This window comes from Bos indicus, chromosome 4 (genome assembly GCF_029378745.1).
Source record: "Bos indicus isolate NIAB-ARS_2022 breed Sahiwal x Tharparkar chromosome 4, NIAB-ARS_B.indTharparkar_mat_pri_1.0, whole genome shotgun sequence".
Lineage (NCBI taxonomy): Eukaryota > Metazoa > Chordata > Mammalia > Artiodactyla > Bovidae > Bos > Bos indicus.
Genome location: NC_091763.1, coordinates 96,476,939 through 96,500,008, shown reverse-complemented (window position 1 = coordinate 96,500,008; position 23,070 = coordinate 96,476,939). Strand labels below are relative to the sequence as shown.

The 23,070-nt window shown below is 51.0% G+C and overlaps 1 protein-coding gene and 1 long non-coding RNA gene across 2 annotated transcripts in view; one reads left to right on the top strand and one right to left on the bottom strand.

Annotated features, from left to right (window-relative positions):
* The window catches only part of PLXNA4 (plexin A4), a 481,515-nt gene that overhangs the window by 141,294 nt on the left and 317,151 nt on the right, over positions 1-23,070 (top strand). The window lies entirely within an intron of this gene.
* On the bottom strand, positions 14,610-20,016 carry LOC109557641 (uncharacterized). The gene is made up of 3 exons (XR_002180569.2): positions 19,809-20,016; positions 15,026-15,165; positions 14,610-14,773 (listed from the first exon to the last, which is right to left on the bottom strand). It is a non-coding gene; the product is annotated as an uncharacterized lncRNA (long non-coding RNA).

The window sequence follows — 23,070 nt, the reverse complement described above, 5'->3', positions numbered from 1 at the left end:
TGAAGCACCTCGTGTGTGTTTGTGCTCAGTCACTCAGTCACGTCCAGCTCTTCTGTGACCCCCATAGATTGTAGCCTGCCAGGCTCCTCTGTCCATGGGATTCTCTAGGCAAGAATACTGGAGTGGATTGCCATTTCCTTCTCCAGGGAATTTTCCTGATCCAGGGATTGAACCCATGTCTCCTGCATTGGTAGGTGAATTCTTTACCCCTGAGCCACCTGCGAAGCCCAAGCACCTAGTACTGTTATTCATTTATGGCTCAAGGAGAGGGGAAGTCAGATTTGGTTATGTCCAAGAACAAACCTGGTGTCTCAGCCTTGGCACACTGGCCACCCTGCCCCCATCTGGCCTGGTGTGCTCTCACTAACATGATGCTGGACTGAGTTGAATCTATTAGGCAGATGTCAGCTCAGCTTTTAGAGTTGGGCAATCAATCCCCTTCATCAAGAACTTGTGAATTTAACCCTTTAACTATGGCCTTGATTTTATCACCTTATCCTGTGAGCCCAAGAGGTTGTGAACAACGTGGGTGTGAAAATGCCACCATCTATTCAGAAGTGAGTGTCATAGTCATGGTGGGGTGACCATGTGCTATGGACAGAATATGGTGTCCTTCAAATTCACATGTTGGAACCTAATCCCCAGTGTAATGGTGTTAGGAAGTGAGGCCTTTCAGAGGAGCTTAGGTCATGAGGGTGGGGCCTTCATGGATGGAATTAGTGTCTTTATAAAGGAGGCCCCAGAGAGTTCCCTAACCCCTTCTGCCATGTGAGGACACAGAGAGATGACGGTCGGCTATGAACCAGGAAGAGGGACCTCACCAGATCAGAATCTGCTGGCTCCTGGATTTTGGACTCAGCCTCCAGAGCTGTAAGAAATAGATTTCTGTTGTTTACAAGCCACCCAGTCTGTGGTATCCTGTCATAGCAACAGTTCATATCTTATAAATGAAGGAAATGCAATAACTCTTGGTTTGCACCCAGGAGATAGTCACCCAAGCACCACCCCCTAGGCAGCTGGATGCACCTCTGTGTCTATGAGGTGCCTGCTATGGGCATGATGAGGGCTGAGTAAATGGACACCACAGCAGGCATGCCCACCCAGCTCCAGGGAGGAGAAGGCTGTGAAGAACATCAAGATGCTATGTGTGTGAGTTACTCCAGACAAAACTCTGCTCATCTGCTCCATAGATAACAGGGAAGAAGGAGCAGGTGGCAAGTGTTGAGAGTAGCTGTGGGTATAAGGGTGGTGGTGGGGAGGTGGTTTGTCTGGCTAGATCAGGAGGTTAATGAGGACACAGCTTGAGGAGATGCCCCTGGAAGGGCCCAAAGTTGCCCTTATTTACTCTGGGAGTGGGAATGGCAACTGTTAGTTTCTTCTGTACTTTAAAAAAAATGATGTAGCATGGGTGTGCTGCAGGTATGTCCAGCCAAGTCCTTGTTGTGTGTGGTTGGGGGCTGCACATCCATGGATAGGCACACCCTCACTCAGACCTCACAGTCCCTCCCACCCTACACTACCACCCACCTCAGCAAAGCTGGGCACCAGGCTGCCTGGTGTTGGGGAGGGGGGCTAGAACTTTCATCCCTTTAGATGCCGCCACCAGTCAGCATGCTGCGAGTACAAAACAGGGTCCTGTGTGTCCGTCAGGGAGGTGACTGCTGATGACAGCACCCAGGAGAAAGGCATGGCTAAGGGGGTGAGCATCTGTCACCCCCTTAGATGGTAAAGCGTCTGTCTACAATGTGAGAGACCTGGGTTCAATCCCTGGGTTGGGAAGATTCCCTGGAGAAGGAAATGGCAACCCACTCCAGTACTCTTGCCTTGAAAATCCCATGGACGGAGGAGCTTGGTGCAGGCTACTATCCATGGGGTCGCAAAGAGTCAGGCACGACTGAGCGACTTCACTTTCAAGGGGGTGAGCAGATGCATGTTTGGTGTGCTTTCCTAATTTGAAGGAGAGAAGTACATATGGGAGAGGACTTCAAAACAAAACTGTCAGATTCTAGAAAAGAATATTAATGAAGGCTGAAATTCAGCAAGATGACGCTCTTAAGTTCATCTGAATGTTTTCTATCTGGCTCGGTTTATAAGCAGGGTATTTGGAGAGAGAGCGCAAGGTACGGGGTTCCCCCAAGTTCACAGAGGGGTGTGTGGCCCCATTGGCACCTGTTTTAGTATATGCTGACCCGTATTGAAGCTGATCGGGTCCATGGTCCTCTCTGCCCATTGATAGGATCGACCTGTTAATTGTGTTTCTGGACTGGAGGCACACATTTTTTTTAAAAGCAAGCTCTGCCAGAGACGTTTTAATTTGAGAGAAGTGTCAATTTAGAGAACGAAGGGGAACCCTGGAGATGCCAGTCTCGGGAAATTCTCTCTGCTAAGTCCTTCAGTGACAATATTTTCCCTTCCGTGTAATAAAGAAAGGGTACAGACATGAGGTTAATTAAGAGGGATGTATCCAAGGAAGGCTGAGCGCAGAGCAATCCAGGGGGAACGCGGCTGTGACCACCTGCGGCATCGTCTTCACTGCCCTTGATTCCTATCGACTGAGAAAACAGACCACGCACCCAATGGCAGCCGCAAATTGATTCTGGAAACATCCAAGGTGAGAGGGCACGGAAGGCGCGATCAAGAAACCATCAGTGTCTCTTATCATTGTTCAGAAGGAAGAAAAGAGACAGTCCGCAGGGTGTCGTAGGAACCGGGTCCTGGGAAGAAAATGGCTCAGTTGGCTTTACCTTCGGGGAGTATGACTCCTCTTTGTGAAGTTTTGGGGCTTTAAGATGTGACTGGGAGCAGCCCTGAAGATGGAAGTCTCCCCTCAAAGAGAACAGGGTGGGAAAAAGATGATGCCACTGATGGGATTTGCCTTTGCTGTGGAAAGAAGGCTACGGAGCCTGGAGAGGCTCTGAGCATTGTGGAGGGAGGTCTTCCAACTGGGGCAAAATGTTCTGTTCCTGCACGGAACTCGAGGCGCTAGGCCTCGGGGTGGGAGGGAACGCTGGGTGTGTGAACTGTGGTAGAGAAGACTGCTTTCCTCGGACCCTCGGCCTTCTCCGTGATGAAGCACCAGTGGTCAGGTGCACAGCTGGGGCAGCACACGCACTGGCACTCGGAACCGGCACTGCTTGCAAGCAGCATCGGACCCCATCAGTGCCGCCCTCTCGGTGATGCCAGCCTTAGGCTTACACAGGGGTTTGGCTTCTCAGAGCCATGCCAGTCCCAACAACCCATAGCCTGACGACTATCAGATCAGGACAAGGGGAGGCCAAAGGACTCCGAGAAGAAGCCATACAGAAAATTAGGAAACAGAAGACCTTCCCTGGTGGTCCAGTTTTTAAGACTCTGAGCTTCCACTGCAGGGGGTGCAGGTTTGATCCCTGTCTGGGAACTAAGATCCCACGTGGCCAAAAAATTAAGAAAGAAAGAAAGAAAAGTCAGGAGGCAGAAGGTATTGCTTTTAGGGGCAGCCTGGATCCTTGTTAAAAGCTGTGTGTGTGTGTGTATGTGTGTGTGTGTGCGTGTATGTTAGTTGCTCAGTTGTGTCAGACTCTTTGCAACCCCACAGACTGCAGCCCACCAGGCTCCTCTGTCCATGGGGATTCTCCAGGCCAGAATACTGGAGTGGGTTGCCATGCCTTCCTCCAGGAGATCTTTCCAACCCAGGGATCGAACCCAGGTCTCCTGCATTGTAGGCAGACTCTTTACCATCTGAGCCACCAGAGAAGCCCTCTTTCATAGTAAATTGTAAGCTCCAGGAAGCCTGGGACAGTTTTCTTTCTTAGCCACTGTTTCGTGCACATTGGGGCTTAGCCCAGTGCCTGGGGCATATATGCTTCATGAGTGCTGCCTAAACGCATGACATGAGTTTGCAGAGGGGGACTTTTCTGAGTGACAACTTAGAGAGGACAGAGGTCAGTGTTTAAAAGGAAAAAGAAAAAGAACAGGAAGAATCCTAGAGAAGGAGCAGATTGGAATCCAGAAAGCGAGCGTAGGTAGTGGAGTCAGCTGCCCACTGCAGAGAAATGAAGTCCTGAGGTATTCCCAAGAGATGGGGGCGGGAGGGACATCTGCGAAAACTTCTGAAAAAGGAGTGGGTACTGGAAGGATGCCTCGTTCCTATCTTTCCAGGATTTTCCTCCTTTGTTTCTTATTTCCCTGCTTGCTTACCTGCAGTCTGATACACACCCTGCAGGCTCACCCCAGCTGCTGGCATCTGGGACCTCTGGGGCCCTGGAACCCTAGAATCCGGGCTGTGACATCAAGCATGTTCCTTTCATCACCAGCTCTTTGCTCCTGACTGGTGACTTTTCTCCATCCCTTCAGAAATGTCCCAGCTGTGTCTTCGCTTTTGCCCCTGGGTCTTCTAGGCCAGACCCAAAGGGAAGTGTGATTCTTCAGGGCTGGGGCTCCTCCTCAGATAGGACGAACCAAGGGCCCCAGCCTCAGCAGATCTGGGGCTTCGTTTCAGTAGAGGGAGCGGTGACTCGGGGCCAAAAATGTCATTCTTGTGTGCAGATATTCACCGAGAGTGCTGGCGACGTCGTGCTACTTTGCAAAACGGTTGGCACTCCTTTCCCTGAAGGGCCCCTTTCCAAACACAGCCCAGTTTAAACCTCTGGCCTCATTAAGCTGGGTCTGCCTTTGGGAATCTCCCATCTCTGATGTTCAGCCTTGAGTGGCCTGGGGCAAATCCTTCTTTGAGAGGCCTTCATTTCCCTGACTGGTGGCCTAGCAGTAGGATTAGCATATGACTGAATAGGTTGTTTAAATGTGGTAGATTCAGAATATCTATATCTTTGAGCTTAAAAAAAATAATTCCATCCATTACTACCTAGAAAGGCAGAGCTGAGTAGAGTAAGCACAGGGACGCACTGCTGTTCTGCAGCGTTGGGATCTGTGGGCAGTGTCCTGTGCTTTCAAGCACGCGTCCCTCACTTGGAGACATCAGTGGGAGGTGAACGAATTCTGTTGTTCTCAGTTCAGTTCAGTGAGCAGGTAGGGAGGACACAGACGAGCCCAGGCACCGTGCTGGGCACTGCAGACCCTGAAAGAATGAACCACGACCCGAGGCGCTACCAGCCCCACTTATAGCTCAGTCTTCCAGAATGTTGTAAGAGGGAGCATCTCATCCAGCATCTCACAAGTTCAGTGACAGAGCCAAGTTTAGAAATCCCTTTTAGACAAAATCTGCATTTTGTTGCAGTGCAGGCGAGGTGCAGTCTCACGGGGCAGAAGCGAGTGGGGGCGGGGAGGGCACATGGAACCAACTCAGGAGACGTGGGTGCTAGCTCTGACCCTGATGGAAGCTCGCCACGTGATCATAGACAAGCCATAGTGTTGCTATTTACACTGGAAGGAACCCAGGGTCGCCTGTTCCTAGGATATGATTAAGGAGGCTGAGTGAGTCTTTACTACTCCAAGCCTCAGATTTTTCTGTGTACTGTATAAAATAGAAATAATAGTAAGATGATGCACTTCCTTAGTTTACATGGATTTTTAGGAAAGAAAATGTGAGAACAGCTGTCAGAATATTTAGGAAAAGCCCGAAGTCCATAGGCGTATCGATTCTGTTTCTAGAAGCATCATCCTGCATATTAACCTTCTTTGATCTTGTTTCCCTTAGGGACCAGGTGTCCCAGTGAAACCCAGTAGAGCCCAGCACAGTTGCAGCAAAGAAAGTCAGAGATGATTTTGGAAAACATTCCACTTACGGGCAAAAATGCCTCCGCAGCATCTGGGCCCTGACCTCTGTAGAGTTGGCTCTTGCCACAGACCAGTGCCTGATTATCACCCTTCTTGGTGAACTATTTGATTTATTCGATGGAGCCTCATTGGAGAGCCTTTCTAAGAGGAAACTGTGTAATAACATTTACTAGCAGCTTCAGGGACTGAGTGGAAGGAGCAGAGAGAATTATGACCACACACCCCTGGAATTGTTATCATATTAAACCTGTGTTCCCTGAGTGGATGGATTTTCTGATCCAGTTGGTATGCACTGCCTCTGGACAGTGAAATTGCCATCCTCTGCCACAGAATAAATTACCTGTCAGGCTCTTTTAAGCAGTTTCAGGATGGTTAGTTTGAAGACAGCAGCACACGCTGGGGAAGGCAGGCGGGGCCCCGGGGTGGGGAGAGCGGACTTTCAAAAGTTGCCGCATGCGTGTCATAGTGCTATTTGCTGTGTCGTGTTGATCTGGTGCAATGTGACAGCTCCTCGAGAGAGGCAGAACCTCAAAGACTTGCAAACTGCCTGCCAGGTGTTTGTCTGTGCACCTACGTCTGTGGAAGGCATGGAGAAAGTAAAACAAGGCTCCCTTTTTAAATACAGGGATCCTGGCATTTTCCCGAGGTTGAAGCTCAAAACTTTTATGGAGCCCTCCTTGTGGGGAAATGGAAGGCTATAAGTGAATCCCGTAAACATCTAAGTGTGTCCTATGGCAGCAATGCACAACCCCTTGCAGACTCACGTGCACACACACACAGAGAGACACACACACATACATAGAGTAAGGTTTTCCAATTACCTTGCCAGAGCATGTTATCCTAATCTCATAAGCTTCAGAAGGTACATGCTGTTTAGTTATATTTAGGACATTTTCTGGGGTCAAGAACCAGGTGCTTTCCACCCTGGTAATCCCCCAGCCAGCAAGGCCTAGAGGGCTATACATTAAAAGGTGACTGTATTAAAACATCTGCAAGTGGCTTTAGGGAAAGGGAAAGGAGGAGAGAGCAGAGAGGATCGCTCCCGCAGACTGTGGTTGATCATCTATCACCTGATCTGAGTTCAGGTCTTGCCCCTTTAACCAGGGGTTTACAAATGTCTTTGGCCACCTGATGTGAAGAGCTGACTCATTGGAAAAGACCCTGATGCTGGGAAAGATTGAGGGCAGGAGGACAAGGGGACGACAGAGGATGAGATGGTTGGATGGCATCACCGACTCAATGGACATGAGTTTGGGTAAACTCCGGGAGTTGGTGATGGACAGGGAGGCCTGGCATGCTGCAGTTCATGGGGTCACAAAGACTGGGACATGACTGAGTGACTGCACTGAACTTACAAATGTTTGGATTCCAGAAGCTGTTTGAGCCACAGAAAATGCTCTTCTTTCTCCCACAAACATCCCTGGCAGTCATGTCACTTGAGGAGAAGGGGAAGTGTGGTTGTTTAGTCGCTAAGTTGTATCTGACTCTTTGCAACCTCATGGATTGTAGCCTGCCAGGCTCCTCTGTCCGTGGGATTCTCCAGGCAAGAATGCTGGAGTGGGTTTTCATTTCCTTCTCCAGGGGATCTTCCTGATCGGGGATTGAACCCTCATCTCCTGCACTGGCAGGTAGATTCTTTACCACAGAGTCATCAGGGAAGCCTGAATAGGAAGTGTAGTCACCACTGATATATGCATATGCATGGATTTATGCATATGTATGTCTATGTACCAGAGAAGGCAATGGCACCCCACTCCAGTACTCTTGCCTGGAAAATCCCATGGACGGAGGAGCCTGGTGGGCTGTGGTCCATGGGGTCGCTAAGACTTGAACACGAGTGAGCAACTTCACTTTCACGTTTCACTTTTATGCATTGGAGAAGGCAATGGCAACCCACTCCAGTGTTCTTGCCTGGAGAATCCCAGGGACGGGGGAGCCTGGTGGGCTGCTGTCTATGGGGTCGCACAGAGTCAGACACAACTGAAGCGACGTAGCAGCAGCAGCAGCAGCAGCAGCATGTCTGTATCCTGTATATGTATGTGTGTGTGGATGTGTATGTATGTGTGTATAATCATATATTATGCATGCATGCATGTTAAGTTGCTCAATTGTGTCCGACTGTTTGTAACCCTGGGACTATAGCCTGCCAGGCTCATCTGTCCATGAGATTCTACAGACTCATCTGTCTATGAGATTCTCCAGGCAAGAATACTGAAGTAGGATGTCATGCCCTCCTCCAGGGCATTTTCCCGACCTATGGATTAAACCCATGTCTCTTATGTCTCCTGCATTGGCAGGAGGGTTCTTTACCACTAGTGCCATCATATATTATATGGATAAAGCCCCAATCATATGTTATATGGATAAACATTATTAATTCATATATTAATGAGAAGCCCCAATCATATATTATATGGATAAACATTATTAATTCATGTGTTCTGAAGAGTGGATGATCACCCCTTCTGGGAGACCTGTCTGCAGACAGCTGGGAGGATCTTGTGAGGCACCCAGGGGCGATTTCTTTCACAAGGGCTGGCCTCCTGAGCTGCTGAGCCTGGGCAAGGCAGGCCATTGCGTCTGTGGTCCTTGTGTCTGAAACTCCGACACCTGCCAGCTGAGATGTGAGCGTCAGGGCAGCTGGATCTGGCAGAGATGATTTTTCTGCTTCTCAATTCCCTCCAGGTCTGAGGTAAAATGAGAAGTGCAGTTTGTGAATGAACCAGGGACAGTTGACGTTCTGGCTGAGAGTAAAGCACGTTGTGTGTTATACGTGGTGATAACGGTGAGTTCATGCTTGCTGCCTGGGATAGAGAGTTTAAAAGGGACGTGACGATTTGTCTCAATGGTGGTGGAAGAATTCGTATGTCCATATGCTTCATAGAGTCGTGGCATGTTAAACCTTCCATGTGTGTGCATGCTCAGTGGTGTCTGACTCTGCAAACCCATGGACTGTAGCCCGCCAGGCTCTTCTGTCCATGGGATTTCCCAGGCAAGAATACTGGAGTGGGTTGCCATTTCCTCCTCCAGAGGATCTTCCTGATCCAGTGATCAAATCCGGGTCTTCTGTGTCTCCTGCACTGGCAGGCAGATTCTTTACCACTGAGCCACCTGGGAAGCCCAGACTTTCCGCACCTTCCTGTAAAAGTCTTTTTAATGACTTACTATCTGGCAGTAGCCAGCCAATATTAAACAGAATTTTTCGATTTGATATGCTGACAAATAGTCATACAAGAGATTGAAAAAAAAAAAAAAACCACCATGAGATCAGGAATAGAATTGTCAATATAAAACACATTTAAGACTACACAGGATTATACTTTTTAAAAACATTTATTGGGCTATTAGTAGGTGCCGATTTGGGCTAAGCCAGGCCAATTGCTAGCAAGAGGTAAATATGGGATAATACCACAGTCTAGTATCAGAGTCTTTGCTTTAGCATTACGGTATATGACTCTTTTAAATGTATATAAGACTAATATTGAGATTATCTAGCTAGGATGATCATCTCATTCTTATATTTACTGTGTGATTAGGAAGAGAGCCTTTCCATGCTGGGTAATGTGAACAAAGCTGTGCTGCAAATCATAACATTATGTATCTAACACCCCTTTATTTTTGCTGTCATTTTGGACCTTAGATGGTGGGAGCCTGGAAAATAACAATAAAAGAGGTGAATGTTTATTGAGTGCCTACTACATGCCAGGCACTGTGCCCACTGCTTTTTTCGTGGATTTTGTCATAAAAGCAACCAACCATCACTTAATATCATCTGCATCTCATAGATGAGAAAACTGAAGCTCCAAGTGGGCACATTTTAACCAGAGTCCTAGCCTTTAACCTCAAGTTACCAGCATGTGCTTTGGGGTTGTTATGTGCAAACCCATTTATATGTTGTCATATCAGTGAGCTGTGCAGAGACTTTCCTGCAGATACTGTACCCAAGAGGAGCTTCTTAAAACCATGCTCACTTCCCCCACAGATGAGCCCCCTCCTCCCCCCAGTACAACCACATGATGTATGTGGCTCCTGCCACTTCCCGTGGGCTGGCCTCCAGCCTTCCGCCCACAGAGCCCTTGGCTTTCTCCTGGCTCTTGCTAACCCCACTTTGCCCTCCCGCCCTCTCCTTCGACTCCCGTCCTAAGCCTGCTGGCCCTGCTCTGGTGACAGTACGTGCCCTCATCATCGTGGTCCCCACCTCTGGGTCTTCCTGTATCTTCCAGGTCATGGGCACTTAGTGGCTTGCATCAACCTGGGGAGGATGAAATGAGGGAGATCTCTGCTTGGTTGGCACTGGCCCAGGGGATAGAGGGAGGAGCTGAAAGAATGAGTGAAGGCACAGGAGGCTAAGGAGCTCTTGGAAGTACTCTCCATCCATTCCTGATCCTGAGCTATGCATAGTCACAACACTCACATCCACATACCACCAATTATTGTGGCTTCATTTCCTGAGAACGTGTATGTCTGCATGCACTCACACGCGCACACTGTGGCCACATCCCTCCGTGATAGATTTCTGCCCCTCATGAGTCAATTTCATCAGGGCCTTTAATGATTTCAGCTCAGGCAAGGAGATCCAACCAGTCAACCCTGAATCTTCATCGAAAGGATGGATGCTAAAGGGGAAGCTCCAATACTTTGGCCACCTGATGCCAAGAGTCAACTCATTGGAAAAGATCCAGATACTGGGAAAGACTGGGGGCAGGAGGAGAAGGGGGTGGCAGAGGATGAGATGGTTGGATGGCATCATTGACTCAATGGACATGAGTTTGAGCAAACTCTGGGAGATAGCGAAGGACAGGGAAGCCTGGCATGCTTCAGGCTGTGGGGTCACAAAGAATCGGACACCACTGAGCGACTGAACAACATCAGTGGAGTATGGTGACCGGAAAGCCACTGCAGGGACTCCATCCTCACTTAAGGAAGGGACTGGGGATTTCAATAGACATTCTTAGCCAGTGGCAGACACCCTTTAGCCTGTCCCTTCCCTCTCTTGTTCAATGACCTTCTCACTAATTTCTATCCTGTGCTGATTTCAGATCTCCCAATGTCTTTGGGCAATCAGCTGTGAACTGAAATTCAAGACCCCAATTCTCCATGTAGCAGCTTGGAGGAGAGGTGGAATGCGAGCTTTTCTCTAGGACTCCCTAAGGATTGGGAGTGGCAGGGAGGACTGCCTTGCCTCCTCTGGGACCTTCCACCCCTCTGGCTCCTTCAGCTGTGTTTCCAGGGGAGGGTGACAGTGCTTGTGGAGTGGGTGCAGGTGGAGAGCTGGCACTCCTGGAGCGACTGGCTCTGTCCCTGCTGCTCACAGTCCATGGGGCAGACCTTCCCCTATGCCCCACTCCCCTGGCTCCAGTCCAGCGAGGCGGTGTGATTATCCTGGACCACTGCACAGTGTTCACTGCCATGGCCTTACCTCATCAGTCCCGTTTTCCACTCTAGCTGCTTAAAATATAAACCAGATCCCCTGTCCCCACAAGCCCCAGCCCGGACTCCCTTTGGAGCGGGACGGAGTGTGGTGTGTCACGTGTCCTCTGATTTGTAGTGTGTTTGGGTGATGCCAGATGGGCGTAGAGGGAGGGAGAGGGCAGCTCAGCAGAGGGATCGGAGTTTAGTTTTCTAGGGACCCCAGACCCAGAAGGTGACCTTGATGCATGATTTGCCTCCAAGGCCCCATCTGCGGATCGGAGGGAAACCTGTAAGTCACCGACCATTTTCTGGGAACTTAGAGGAGTCTGGGGTCTGTGTGGAGTCCCTTAGCCATAAACCCTTCACTGCAGTGTGACTCTGGAGAACGTCAGGGGCCACTGCTGTCTTCAGTCCCAACTCACCCAGCTAAGGTCGGGGGCTGTGGTGCCTGTTTCCTGCTGGGCACCAACCCAACCCACACCTCACCTCTGCCTCCCAGGGCTTACCCTGGGACTTCAGAGCTTTGTGAGACAGGAGAGAGAGAAGACACAAGAGGCAGGGCCTCAGAGAGGGGAGGGAGGCGTGGGCAGGTTCAGCTGACGTGCCCACGGGCAGCCATGCTTGTGCACAGGCTGGTATCATCACTTGTCCTGCCAGTGCCCGGGGCTCACTGGTGCCCAGATAAGCATCCTCGACATGGGCAGTCCCAGCACACACACACGATGATGGCTCCCACACTTCTGCCGGGAGTGATTCTCAGTCTTCCTGACACTTTCCACTTTTTCAAACGCCCTTCGTCTTTCTTCCCTCCCCAGCAAACCCCACCTTGTAAGCGCAGGTCCCTTCTCCTTTACAGGAAATGGGGTCACAGGAGGAGGGGTTCGTGGTCTTTCTGAAGGAATGGAGCTGGGGGCCACCACAGACGGGATTGAAGGCTCCATCAACAGCACTGATTAGAAAGGCTGCAGTAATACAGAGCGTTGTCACAGAAACCAGTTCTTGATGTTGTCCAGATTTCAGAATCCCTCCCCTCTCCCCACCTTCATTATTTTCCCTCCTTCCTGGTGTTTAACCCCAAGGCTATGGTGACATGTTTGGCAGGAGTTTGTGGGCCCACAGCTGAGAGTGAGGATCTCAGATCTCAGCCAGTCTCCGTCACGTGGCTGCCCTTTAAATGGAGACCTGGACATGCATGACCAGGAAGCCTGAGACAGGACCCACACACTTGTGCTCTGATCCTGAAGGTCTAGGCAGTGTGTCTGGATGCCAGAAGCAGAGCCTGAGCCCCTAGATGTGCCCTCTGTGTGTGGGGATGGATGGGGGACTGGGAAGCCAGGAGCAGAGAAGCTGGGCGGGGTCGGCAGACCTGGGACACTCACTGCAGGCGAAGAACCAGAGCACAGACTTTGGTTGTCACCACCCGCAGGGCCAGAATCCAGGCGTGGCTCAAGCGTTCCACCTGCACGGGGCACGTTCTCTAACTCCTCCACCTACAGCCAGTCAGGGTCATGCTTGACTGGCCGAGGGTGGTGAGAGCCAAGCGTGACATTTAGACTCAGTACGGTGTCATTCAGTGCTGTGTGCCTCTGTGTCCCCAAACCGCAAAGTGGGGCTCACGTCCTCAGGTCTGACTGCATCCGTTCCAAGGTTGAGAGCAGACTAAAGAGAGACAGCAGAGAGCGAGCTCTGGAACGGAACAAATCACACACATAGGAAAGATGTCATTGTTGTCTGGAATTTACTTGTGAGATGGACTTGGAACCACAGGACTTACTAAGAGTACCACACTGGCCCCCTTGTCTCAGAGAACCTGCATGTCTAAGTTTGAATTTTGCTGAATTTCTGGGAGAGATACTGTTGTTCTTGCTTAGTTGCTACACCATGTCCAACTCTGTACCCCATGGACTGCAGCATGCCAGGCTCCTCTGTCCTGTACTGTCTACCTGAGTCTGCTCAGATTCCTGTCCATTGGGTTGGTGATGCTATCTAACCATCTCATGCTGCACAGTGCCCAGAGCACATTTACCCGCCTTCCCTTCCTCTTTGATCACCCCCGTGGACATTGGCATGGGCGCGGCAGAGATGCCACCAGTCTGGCCCATGCGAGCTGGGCCCCAGCCACAAGTGAAGTAGACACCCAGCTGAGATCCTGCCAGCTGGGGGTTAGGTGCAAACTGTGGCCAAAGGGAGCATTAAAATTCAATGGTTGAAGTGCCAGTTCTGGTGCCAACGAGGAGACTGGGGATGAGGAGCGGGAGACAGGAGCACAACGTCTGGAGCTGAGTAGAAGTGGGAACAGAAGGGGAGGTGAGACCAAAGACCGACAGTGGGTGGCCGGCTGTTAACTGGCCGTTGCTGTCATTACAATGAAGTGCTGAACCCTCTTTGGTTGGTTGACATGGGTCATTGTCAATCCCTAGGGATCTGTATTCTCAGCGTTTCTCTCTGTGTGTCCCTAGTCTGAGTTCTGGCTCGGGAAGCATTTTGTTTCTAATTTTACTCCTCTGTCTACTCAATTGAATATAATGAGGGTTTGGAGGGAATTCCCCAATGTGAGTTCTTTCCAGAATCCAGGAAGATGTTAGATGAGTTATCAGGAGGGTGAGGGATGCCCCAAGTCCCTTTATCTCACTTTTCAGGAGGGCTGGGGGACCCCAAGTGGGCTCTTCTGTCTGGGGACCACTCCTTGCAAGCGCTAAAACGTGCCTCACTCTAAGTTGTGCTGTGCTTAGTTGCTCAATCGTGTCCAACTCTTTGCGCCCCAATGGACTGTAGTCTGCCAGGCTCCTCTGTCTATGGGGATTCTCCAGGCAAGAATACTGGAGTGGGTTAGCCACCCCTCCTTCAGGGGATCTTCCCAAACCAGGAGTCGAACCAGGGTCTCCTGCATTGCAGGTGGCTTCTTTACCATCTGAGCCACCAGGGAAGCCCATGGATACTAGAATGGATTGCTATGCCCTCCTCCAATGGATCTTCCCAACCTAGGAATCGAACGAGGGTCTCCTGCATTGCAGGTGGATTCTTTATCAGTTGAGCTACAGGGAAGCCCCACTCTAAGTTAGGAAGATGGTAAAAGCTGGGGTGGAATACGGCGATTCTCTGTTCTGAGACTTGAGAAGCAACTTCAGACACAAGGCAGCCACTCTCTTCTTTCAGTGGTGTCCGAGAAAACATCCTATCTAGGATGGCTCTGCTCATGGTCACTTGTGTCCTCTCTCGGGTGTGTTTTATTTGCTCTCCTTTTCCTTCTAGCTCCCTGTTTAACACTGACTAGCAAGGTGGGCACCAAAGTCTTTGCTGGTGTTTATTTTAGGATGGAAGGTGTTGAGAATGTGCCTCGTCCACTTTTAGGGGCCCGAAAGCATGTTTCCAGTATCACTTTGGCTGTTACAATAAAAGGGTGACATCAAACCAGGTACTGGAATAACAGGCAACAGCACATAGTTGCCAAAGTGATGAATGACTTTCACAGTCAAAAATATTGATTTCTTTTTTCAAAAATTTTACTTGAGTAAGGGGATATCCGTAGAATTTTGGAAGTAAAATATAGCTTCTGAAATTGTCAACCCAGTTGAATGCTTTAATCTTGTCATTTATCCCTGTTGCCAATTGAGTACTCGTACCAAGCAGAATTCGAGAGAAGAATTACCTACATGAGAGCAAATAGAATGATGAGCATTTCCAGTGGGGCGATGGCAAAGCATAGAAAAGACATGATCACTCTAGGAGCATGTTATAATTCTTTGCAGAGATGTTATAGGAAAGAAAAAAAAAAAAAAACACTGACAAGGAACTCAAAAGCCCAAATTCGAGGTACAGCAATGCCATTTCTAGCTGTATGACTTTGGACAAATCACTTAATCTTCTGAGCCTCATCTAAAAGAGAATGAAATGAGCCTACCTCCCAGGGATGGTGTGAGAAATAGCTGGAGAATACACGTGATAGCACCATCACCTGCCAATCACTGTTAAGAGCACTCTCTTCTCACTGTGGACAGTGCTTCACAGCCTTCCTTTCTTGCGCCCCCTCAGTTTTTCCATCTGTTAAATAGAGGCATCGGTTCAGTCCTGCCCCACCCCACCCCCTGCTGCACACCTCCTCCAGGGTCTCCCCCAAGTTAGTGCAGAAAGGATAATGTGAAAGCTTTAAGTTCCTTGAAACCAAGGAGGTGGGATAAATACTTTACTATATTGATTATGATGATTATATCTGGGACCAGAAAAATATGATTGCCTGGTTGCCAATGGCAACCAGATGGCGATGCAGAAGAAGGACTGTGTGCAGAGGTGCCCTGGGAAATGAAGGATGTTTCTTTTCTTCTCTCTTTTTTAAATCTCCATTCCTTCTGCCATGGTCTGGCATTCCTGCTCTTAGGAGATGTGGTCAGTCATAACTGGGATTTGAAGGGAGTGGCAAAGAGGGCTGACTCAGGGCGTCCATGGGAATGGCTCACGAGCGGCTGGTGCCTTCAGAGTCACGTTTCCTTCAGACGCAGAGATGGGAGATCCAGCTGGTTGGCAGGGAGGGCCAGGGCAGAGGAGAGGTGGGACCATATGGAGCAACACAGAGGCCCCAGGAGGGTGAGGGGCAGAGCCCATGACTGAGGCCCTGGGTTGGGGGTGGTGGGGGAGCCTTGGTTAAAGCCACTTCCTCCTCCCAGGTCTGAGGCCAATGTGGACTGAGGGAGGAGAAGCCTCATCCTCCTCTCAGCACGTGAGCAAAACCTCAGTGTTTTTAATGCAATGGCACTGACTTCCAGAGTCCTCCGCCTTTATGCCAGAGGTCCCAGTGCTGGGCTACAGTGTGGGCCAGACACTCATTATCTCACGAACCCTCCCTTGACTGCTGTCCTTGTTTACACAGTTACGTAGCCAGGGAGTGGGGACATTCAGATCAGAACCCCAGCATCGTCTGCATCCCTGCTCTGTCTTCCACGATGCTGATCACTTTCTGGGCAGGTCAGAGCCTGACAAGCAACTGATCGCTAGTCTCTAGCATGAGGGATCTGAAAAGACAGGCTTGGCCTATGAGAGGACCCCTAGCTTGTCTGCTGGCCAGAGGCCTTGGCTCGAATCCCTCTGTGACGCCTCTGTGTTCTGAGATAGAAGGCCTTTGGCCTGTGGGTCAGGACTCCCTCCCTCCCGCAGTGCTGGGGGCGGGGAGCTTTCTGTAGAGCACGGTGACTTTTCTTGACTAAGGTCCCGTGTGGGGCCGCACATTTTTGGCTGCTGGCGGCCACTAACTGACTCTGGGGAGTGACTGGGAGAGTATGTCAGCTTCCTGAGGATATGGTGGTTCCATGGTCCAGGGTTTGGAGGATGAGAAAGAAGGCAACGGGGAATATAGAATGTTCTCGGCTATCCCTACACTCTGCTGAAAAGAACCTGAAAGAAAGTGAAATTATTAATAGCTTAGTCGTGACCCCATGGACTGCAGCCCACGAGGCTCCTCTGCCCATGGGATTCTCCAGGCAAGAATACTGGAGCGGGCTGCCATTCCCTTCTCCAGGGGATCTTCCCGACCCAGGGATCTAACTCCAGTTGCTTGCATTGCTGGAGGGTTCTTTCACCTTCTGAGCCACCAGGGAAGCTCAAGTACCTGGTCTGGCCCACATGTGACTCCTGAACAATGGAAACTATTTGACTGCTGGCTGCGTAGAAATATGTACTATTTATCACAGCCCTCAAAAGAGCATTTGTGCGAGTAACTCTGTTATTGTGGAGTTTTCCTGGAACAAAAGAACACCGACAGCTAACGTACATGGAGCATACATAAGCACGTCCATGTGTAACCTCACCCAAACGTCCAGCGACCCTGTGAGGTGATTGTCCCGTTTTATTACATTTATCCTATTTCACGGATGGGGAGGCTGGGTCCTGGTGACGGCGAGTAAGCACTGGGGCTGGACTTGAACCCAGCTTCCCTGACTCCTGGGTGTGTACTCATAATCACTGATCGTGTTATGAGTCCCACGTCATCGCAGGCCACACTTCTCTTCCTCCCAGGGGAATGGCCCAGCTTGCCTGCTTTTGTCCTTCTTGCTGACTCCTGTCTTGATGTTCTCAGCTGTCATATTAATTTTACTAATCTCATTGCCACTCGACTACCTCTGTTCAGAAGACTCAACACCTACACAAGTTTAAACTTCTTTGCCTGACATCCTGGGCCCTCCGGTGACCTGGATAAAGCTCACCTCCTGGCTTCTAACCCTCTTTGTCATTTCTCTAGTTGCATGTAAGAATCAGCAGGGTAACCTGTTGGTGTTCTTGCAGATGTCATCGCTCCCGAGACCCTTGCTGGCTATCCCTTCTGGCTGTAATTTCTTCCCTCCTCTCCTTCCAGCCCCCAGTGTTACACCCAAATCTCACCCACCTTGTCAGCCTTAGCTCAATCGCCTCCTCTGCCACTGGGCCTTTCATGATTTTCTCAGAAGGGCCCAAATTCTCCCTCCTCTCAGCTGGCATAGGATTCGATCCATCTTACACCATTAACCATTTCCATCTCATGCCTTCATTCTTTTACTCATCCGTTCAGCATTTTCTGAGCCTCTCCCACGCAGTGCCAGGTGCTGGGATTGAAAGAGGAATCATTGGTCCCAGCCCTGAAGGCACTAACTGCATGGAGACTTGGACCAGTGTGTGCCTGACATCCTGTGCCCGATTGTCACCTGGCATAGCGCCGTGGAGGACACGCAACACAATTGCTTTGAATGAGTGAAGGTGCTTGATGTTCCCCAATGCTAAAAGCAGAGACTGCAGGAGGACATGGGGTAGGTTGGCATGTGCTGCGTCTAGAGCCAGGAGGTTGGTCCTCAACTAGTTTATATGCCAGGAGACCTTCTGTCTTGTCCAGAAAGAGGCAAATTGGAACACAGCCCGTCTTCCATCCTCTTCTGGGAAGAGACTGTTTGCCCGGCTGGGGAAACCTCTGCTCTGCCTGCCTAGCTTCCTCCTAGGTAGGGCCCAGGTGCTCACAGATGGCATGCCTGCATGTTAAGTCCCTTCGGTCCTGTCTGACTCTTTGCGACCCTATGGACTATAGCCCACCAGGGTCCTCTGTCTGTGGGATTCTCCAGGCAAGAATACTGGAGTAGGTTACCATGCTGTCCTCCAGGGGATCTTCCCAACCCAGGGCTTGAACCAGAGACTCCTTCATTACAGCCATCGCAGATGGCAAGGATGTCTTTTCTTCTTTTTTAAAAAAATTTGGCTGCACCAGGTCTAAGTTGCAGCATGGGGTATCTTTAATTGACATTCTTGTGCTCAGTCGTGTCTGACTCTTTGCAACCTCATATACTGTAGCCTGCCAGGCTCCTCTGTTCATGGGATTTTCCAGGCAAGATTACTGGAGTGAGTTACCATTTCCTTCTCCAGGGCATCTTCTCAACCCAGGAATTGAACCTGCATTTCCTACATTGGCAAGTGGATTCTTTAGCACTGAGCTACCTGGGAAGCCTGGAAGGGATGTCTTGAGTAAGACTAGCAGGGCGACTTCCTGAGGTCATTCCATGGTTAACATGCCAGCATGACCTAGCAAACACTGACCACCAAGACTTTCCAAATGCCGTGCTGAGTCCACAGAGTCCTGTTTAGGGTCTGGGTATGGAGCAATCAGAGAAACACCAAGTGTTCTAGCAATGTTCTGGAGCAGGGGTCAGCAGGCACCATCCACCATCTGGCTGGCCACCTGTTTTCGCACAGCCCGCAAGAAAAGAATGGTTCTTCCATTTTTAAATGGTTGGGGGAAAAAATATCAAAAGAAGAATAATATTTCATGACATGTGAAAATGATATGAAATTCAAATTGCCCTGTCCATAAATAAAGTTTGGCTGGAACTCAGCCCTGCTCATTTGTTTACATCTTGTCTGTGGTTGCTTATGCAGTGGAACGGCAGTTACAACAGAGAGCACGTCGCCCACGAAGCCTCAATATGTATTCTCTCCCGCTTTACAGGATAAGTTTGTGAGCCTTGTGTGAAAGGATAAAGTTCTTTCTATACCTATCCTTCTTGGTGAAGAATGAAGGACTTGGGGCTTCCCTAGTCGTCCAGTGGTTAAGAGTCCACCTGCCAATGCAGGGCACGTGGGTTTGATCCCTGGTTGGGACGATTCCACATGCCGCAAAGTAAGACCATGCTCTGCAACAAGAGAAGTCGCAGCAATGAGAAGCCTGAGCACTGCTCCTGGAGAGTAGAGGAACAAAAACCCAGTGCAGTCAAAAATAAATAAATTCATTAAATAATTTTAAATCAAGTAAATTTTTTTTAAAAAAAAGAAGGAAGGACTTCCCCGTGTGGAGAGTCAGTCAGCTGCTGGCTTTGAGAACAAAGCCAGGTGTTTAGGGGCTTGCAGATGCACGAAACCTTGCCTCTGGGGTTCCATATCCTGAGTTCTATGTGTTTTGGGGATGAGACCTTTTTTTCTCTGGGTCTTTGATCCTCGTAAGTTTGGGCTGCATGCTCTCTAAGGCCCTGTCTTCCTCACAGGTGGGCACACTTCTTTGGTCTACGAGGCTTGTTCTGCACACTAGCATAAGGACAACTTTGGGCCTCCTCCCAGACCTGTGCTTTGAGGCTTTGGCCTGGGCAGCCGTGAAGGCCCCAGCTGGGCCAGCTGGTGGACATAGTAGCCCCTTGGCTGCCCCCATCTCCTTGGGCCCCAGCCCTTGCACCCCCACCACTCACCAGGCCCACCGTCTTCTCCCTCGCATCCATCCCTTTGGATTTGAGTTCTGGTTTTGGACTCAGTTCGGCAGTGTTTTTGAAGCACCCGAGATCTAGGCGGACTGTAATTATGTAATTCATCCTTGTTATCGTTTCTAATTGTTCTCAGAGCTGTTTCCTAAACTGATTGGAAGGGAATGGAGTGGGAAGTAGGCGAGGGCCTGGCGGCTGTCCGGGGCCTGACTGTGTGCTGGAGGCCACGTCAGAGTGGGTGGGCACAGGGTGGGGCCCGAGAGGGCCGCCCCTCGTGTTTCCTTGCGTCTGGGTGGTGAGGGTGACAAGAGGAAGCACGCTGAGGTGCTGGGAGCTTTGGTTTAATCATTCATAACTAACAAACCTCCCTCCTGTTCCCGGCCCCACAGGCTGGCTGTTTTCCCTTTCTCAGTGGCCTCCATGACGCTGGTGGAGCTCCCAGGGGAGCCTGCCAGCGGGCAACAGGAGCCTGGCCTCTCCCTCCTGGCTCTGAATTGTTTGCGTTTTCCTGACACAGAAAGAATGCAACTATTGAGCCATCCCTTACCCCCAGAAAGCCAAGGAGAGCCTGTGGAGGGAGAACGGGGTGGGTGGCTTCCTCCTGATTTGGGCCCGAGCAGGTGAAACGGGGCTCCTGCTCGTGTCCCCTGGGGAGAGCAGCCAGAACCCCAGAAAAGGGACCCAAATAAGTGCTTCCTGCAGGACCCTGCTGTTAGGAACGTGTCCCCCAACTGCACAGTGCTCTGTGCCCTGTGGGACCAGGCAGAGAACGGCTCACTGTGGCAGGGGGTGTACCTGGAGCATCTTTCCCCCCCGACACCACCCCTTCCCCCCACCACCAGGTATGTGATCTGGTCTGCGACCCTGTCATCCTCCTCTCCCCCATTCCTCTCCCCACCTGCCTGCAGAAATGAAATGAGGTGACTTCCAAGAAAACCACTGAATTTCTAGAAAGGGTGGAGAAGCCAGCAGAATGGGGCGGAGACACCCAGGCTATCTGGTGCTGGAAGAGATGCTCACCCCGGCAGGTCGTCAGTGACACCTCTGTTCACATTCACCAAGGCCCTCTGAGGGCAGGGAGACCATGATGCCCATGTTCCTACTGGGAAGCGAAGGAGTACATGACTCCAGAGACAAGCTGAAGCACCTGAGCGTGACAGGTGCTGGAGGAGGCGAGGCGCATGGAAGGTGGAGGCCGGTGGAGCCCAGGCCTGGGACCTTGACTTTCCAGGTTCCCATGATGTGGACGCTATACTTGAAGCCATGTGTGTCTGACTCCAAGCTTTTCCCACAGGCCAAAGCTGCCCGCTGAGGCGGAGGCTGGTCAGGCGGAAGCCACACCCCTTGCCTGAAAGACGCAGCCCAGGGTCATGTCCAGGGGGGTGGGGTAGGGGCCCAAGGACCTTCACTGCCAGGTGTTTAAGTGGGGGGCAGGGGGCACAGGTGTCCGTTTTGCTGGTGTTTTTTTTTTTTTTTCTCTCTCTCTCACTCTCCATTTCTAGCTTCTGGAGCCAGAGAAGGGGGAGAAGGAGGAATGAGGGGTACCTGAGGAGTTCAGGGACTCAGGCTTCCTCCCTGCCCCGCATTCCTCCTCCCCAAGTACCCTGGCTCCACCGACCATGTTCAAGGCCCCGCATCCTCTCAGCCCCACCCTCCATCCCTGCCCCAGGAGCCTGCCTGGCCAGTCCACCTGGTACTCCATCGCTTAGGGCTTGAGGTCTGCGGTGAGGGGTGTGAAAATCCCCATGTTTTGAGTTCTGGAAGCTCTTTCCTGGGACCCAGAAGGATACACAGCATTGTGGCATCTTACACAGTTGCCTACCCTGGTGTTGCTTCAAGCCCCAGGACTGCTGGACTCTGCCACCACCTCTAACGCCTGGGATTGTCTTTGTCGGGATGTCTAGGGCTCACCCACTAGGACAGAGCCCGCTCCTGTGGCCCATGTCCTCTTCAGTCAGCTGAGGTCAATCCCCATGGGCAGGACATCAGCGGGTCCAGCCTGGATGGCCATGGAGGTGGACCCTGGGCTCTAGCATCTCTCAACCCTTTTCTCATTATCACTTTCCTCCACTAGGAGAAAAAAAGAAAAGAACAACTAAATTTAAATTCTTTCAAATGCGAGACTATGTTAAGCTTTGAGAATTTGGGCTTTGGAGGGCCCAGACCACCATAATGTCCAAGAGGGCATTATGCCCTCCATTTTCACCCTCTTGGGGGTGCTCATGCCCCCTTGAGAATGCATGCTGTACTGTAGGCTTTCCAGAATGTGTTTCCAAACTGGGTGTAGTTTCTCTGTAGTCTCCTTTACCGTAGAGAACCAAAGGTCTTCACGAATAAAGAATGTGGTCTCAAGGACTGAGGCAGACATACAAAGCTGCTACTCGGGTGAATGGTTTCTCATGTCTGAGGTTCACTTGTTCCGTTTATAAAACTCAAACCCTCGCTTCTGCTCACCCAACATGGAGGCCACACCCAGGGTGGGGCACGCACAACACCGGCCACTGTGTGTGGGCCTCGCAGGGGTTGGGGGCCATGTTCTTCCCTTAGCTTCTACCCTGCAACCCAGCCGGAGGCGTGCAGCCCCCGGAGTGGGGATGGAAGGGGGACACCCACTCTTGCCCCCTTGGCTGGCAGCTCTTCAGGTTGTAACTGTGGGCAGGAGAGGGCTATTGATGGTCTGGCGCTGGCGGGTAGGGTCTGCAGGAGGGTTGGGGGCCACTGCAGAGGTCACTGTTCTCCCTGGCCTCCCTTCTTTCTGCAGCCTCCTCTGGCAGGGAGGTCTTCTCATCCCTTCCCCTGGAACCAACACCCCACCATACAGCCATCCCCCGAGTGAGGCCCCTCAGAACCTCTCCCTTCACGTTAGGATGTGTGTTCTCAGTTTCGGGACCAGGCAGTGGGGATCCACAGTGCAGGGTGTGCCTGGAGGAAGCGAAAGGGCTGCGGAAGCCCCGGGGCCTCCCGTTTGGAACTGGCGGGGCCCGGCAGCACTTTCACAGCAGCCCCCCGGACTCTCACCCGGGACATGGTGGGTAGTTGAACGGGAAACGTAAATGAGAAACAGGTTCCTGGAACCCGGCCATGGCTCCTGTCTTCTCTGTTCCTTCCAGCAGCCTTCTCCTCTTGCTCGTTTTCTCTTCCTTGTATCTGTACCAGGCTGGGTGTCCACCGCTGTCTGGCTTCACATTCATGCAAGGCAGGTGCCCCTGATCAAGGCAGGACATGAGATGGGGATGGAGGGGGAAAGGGA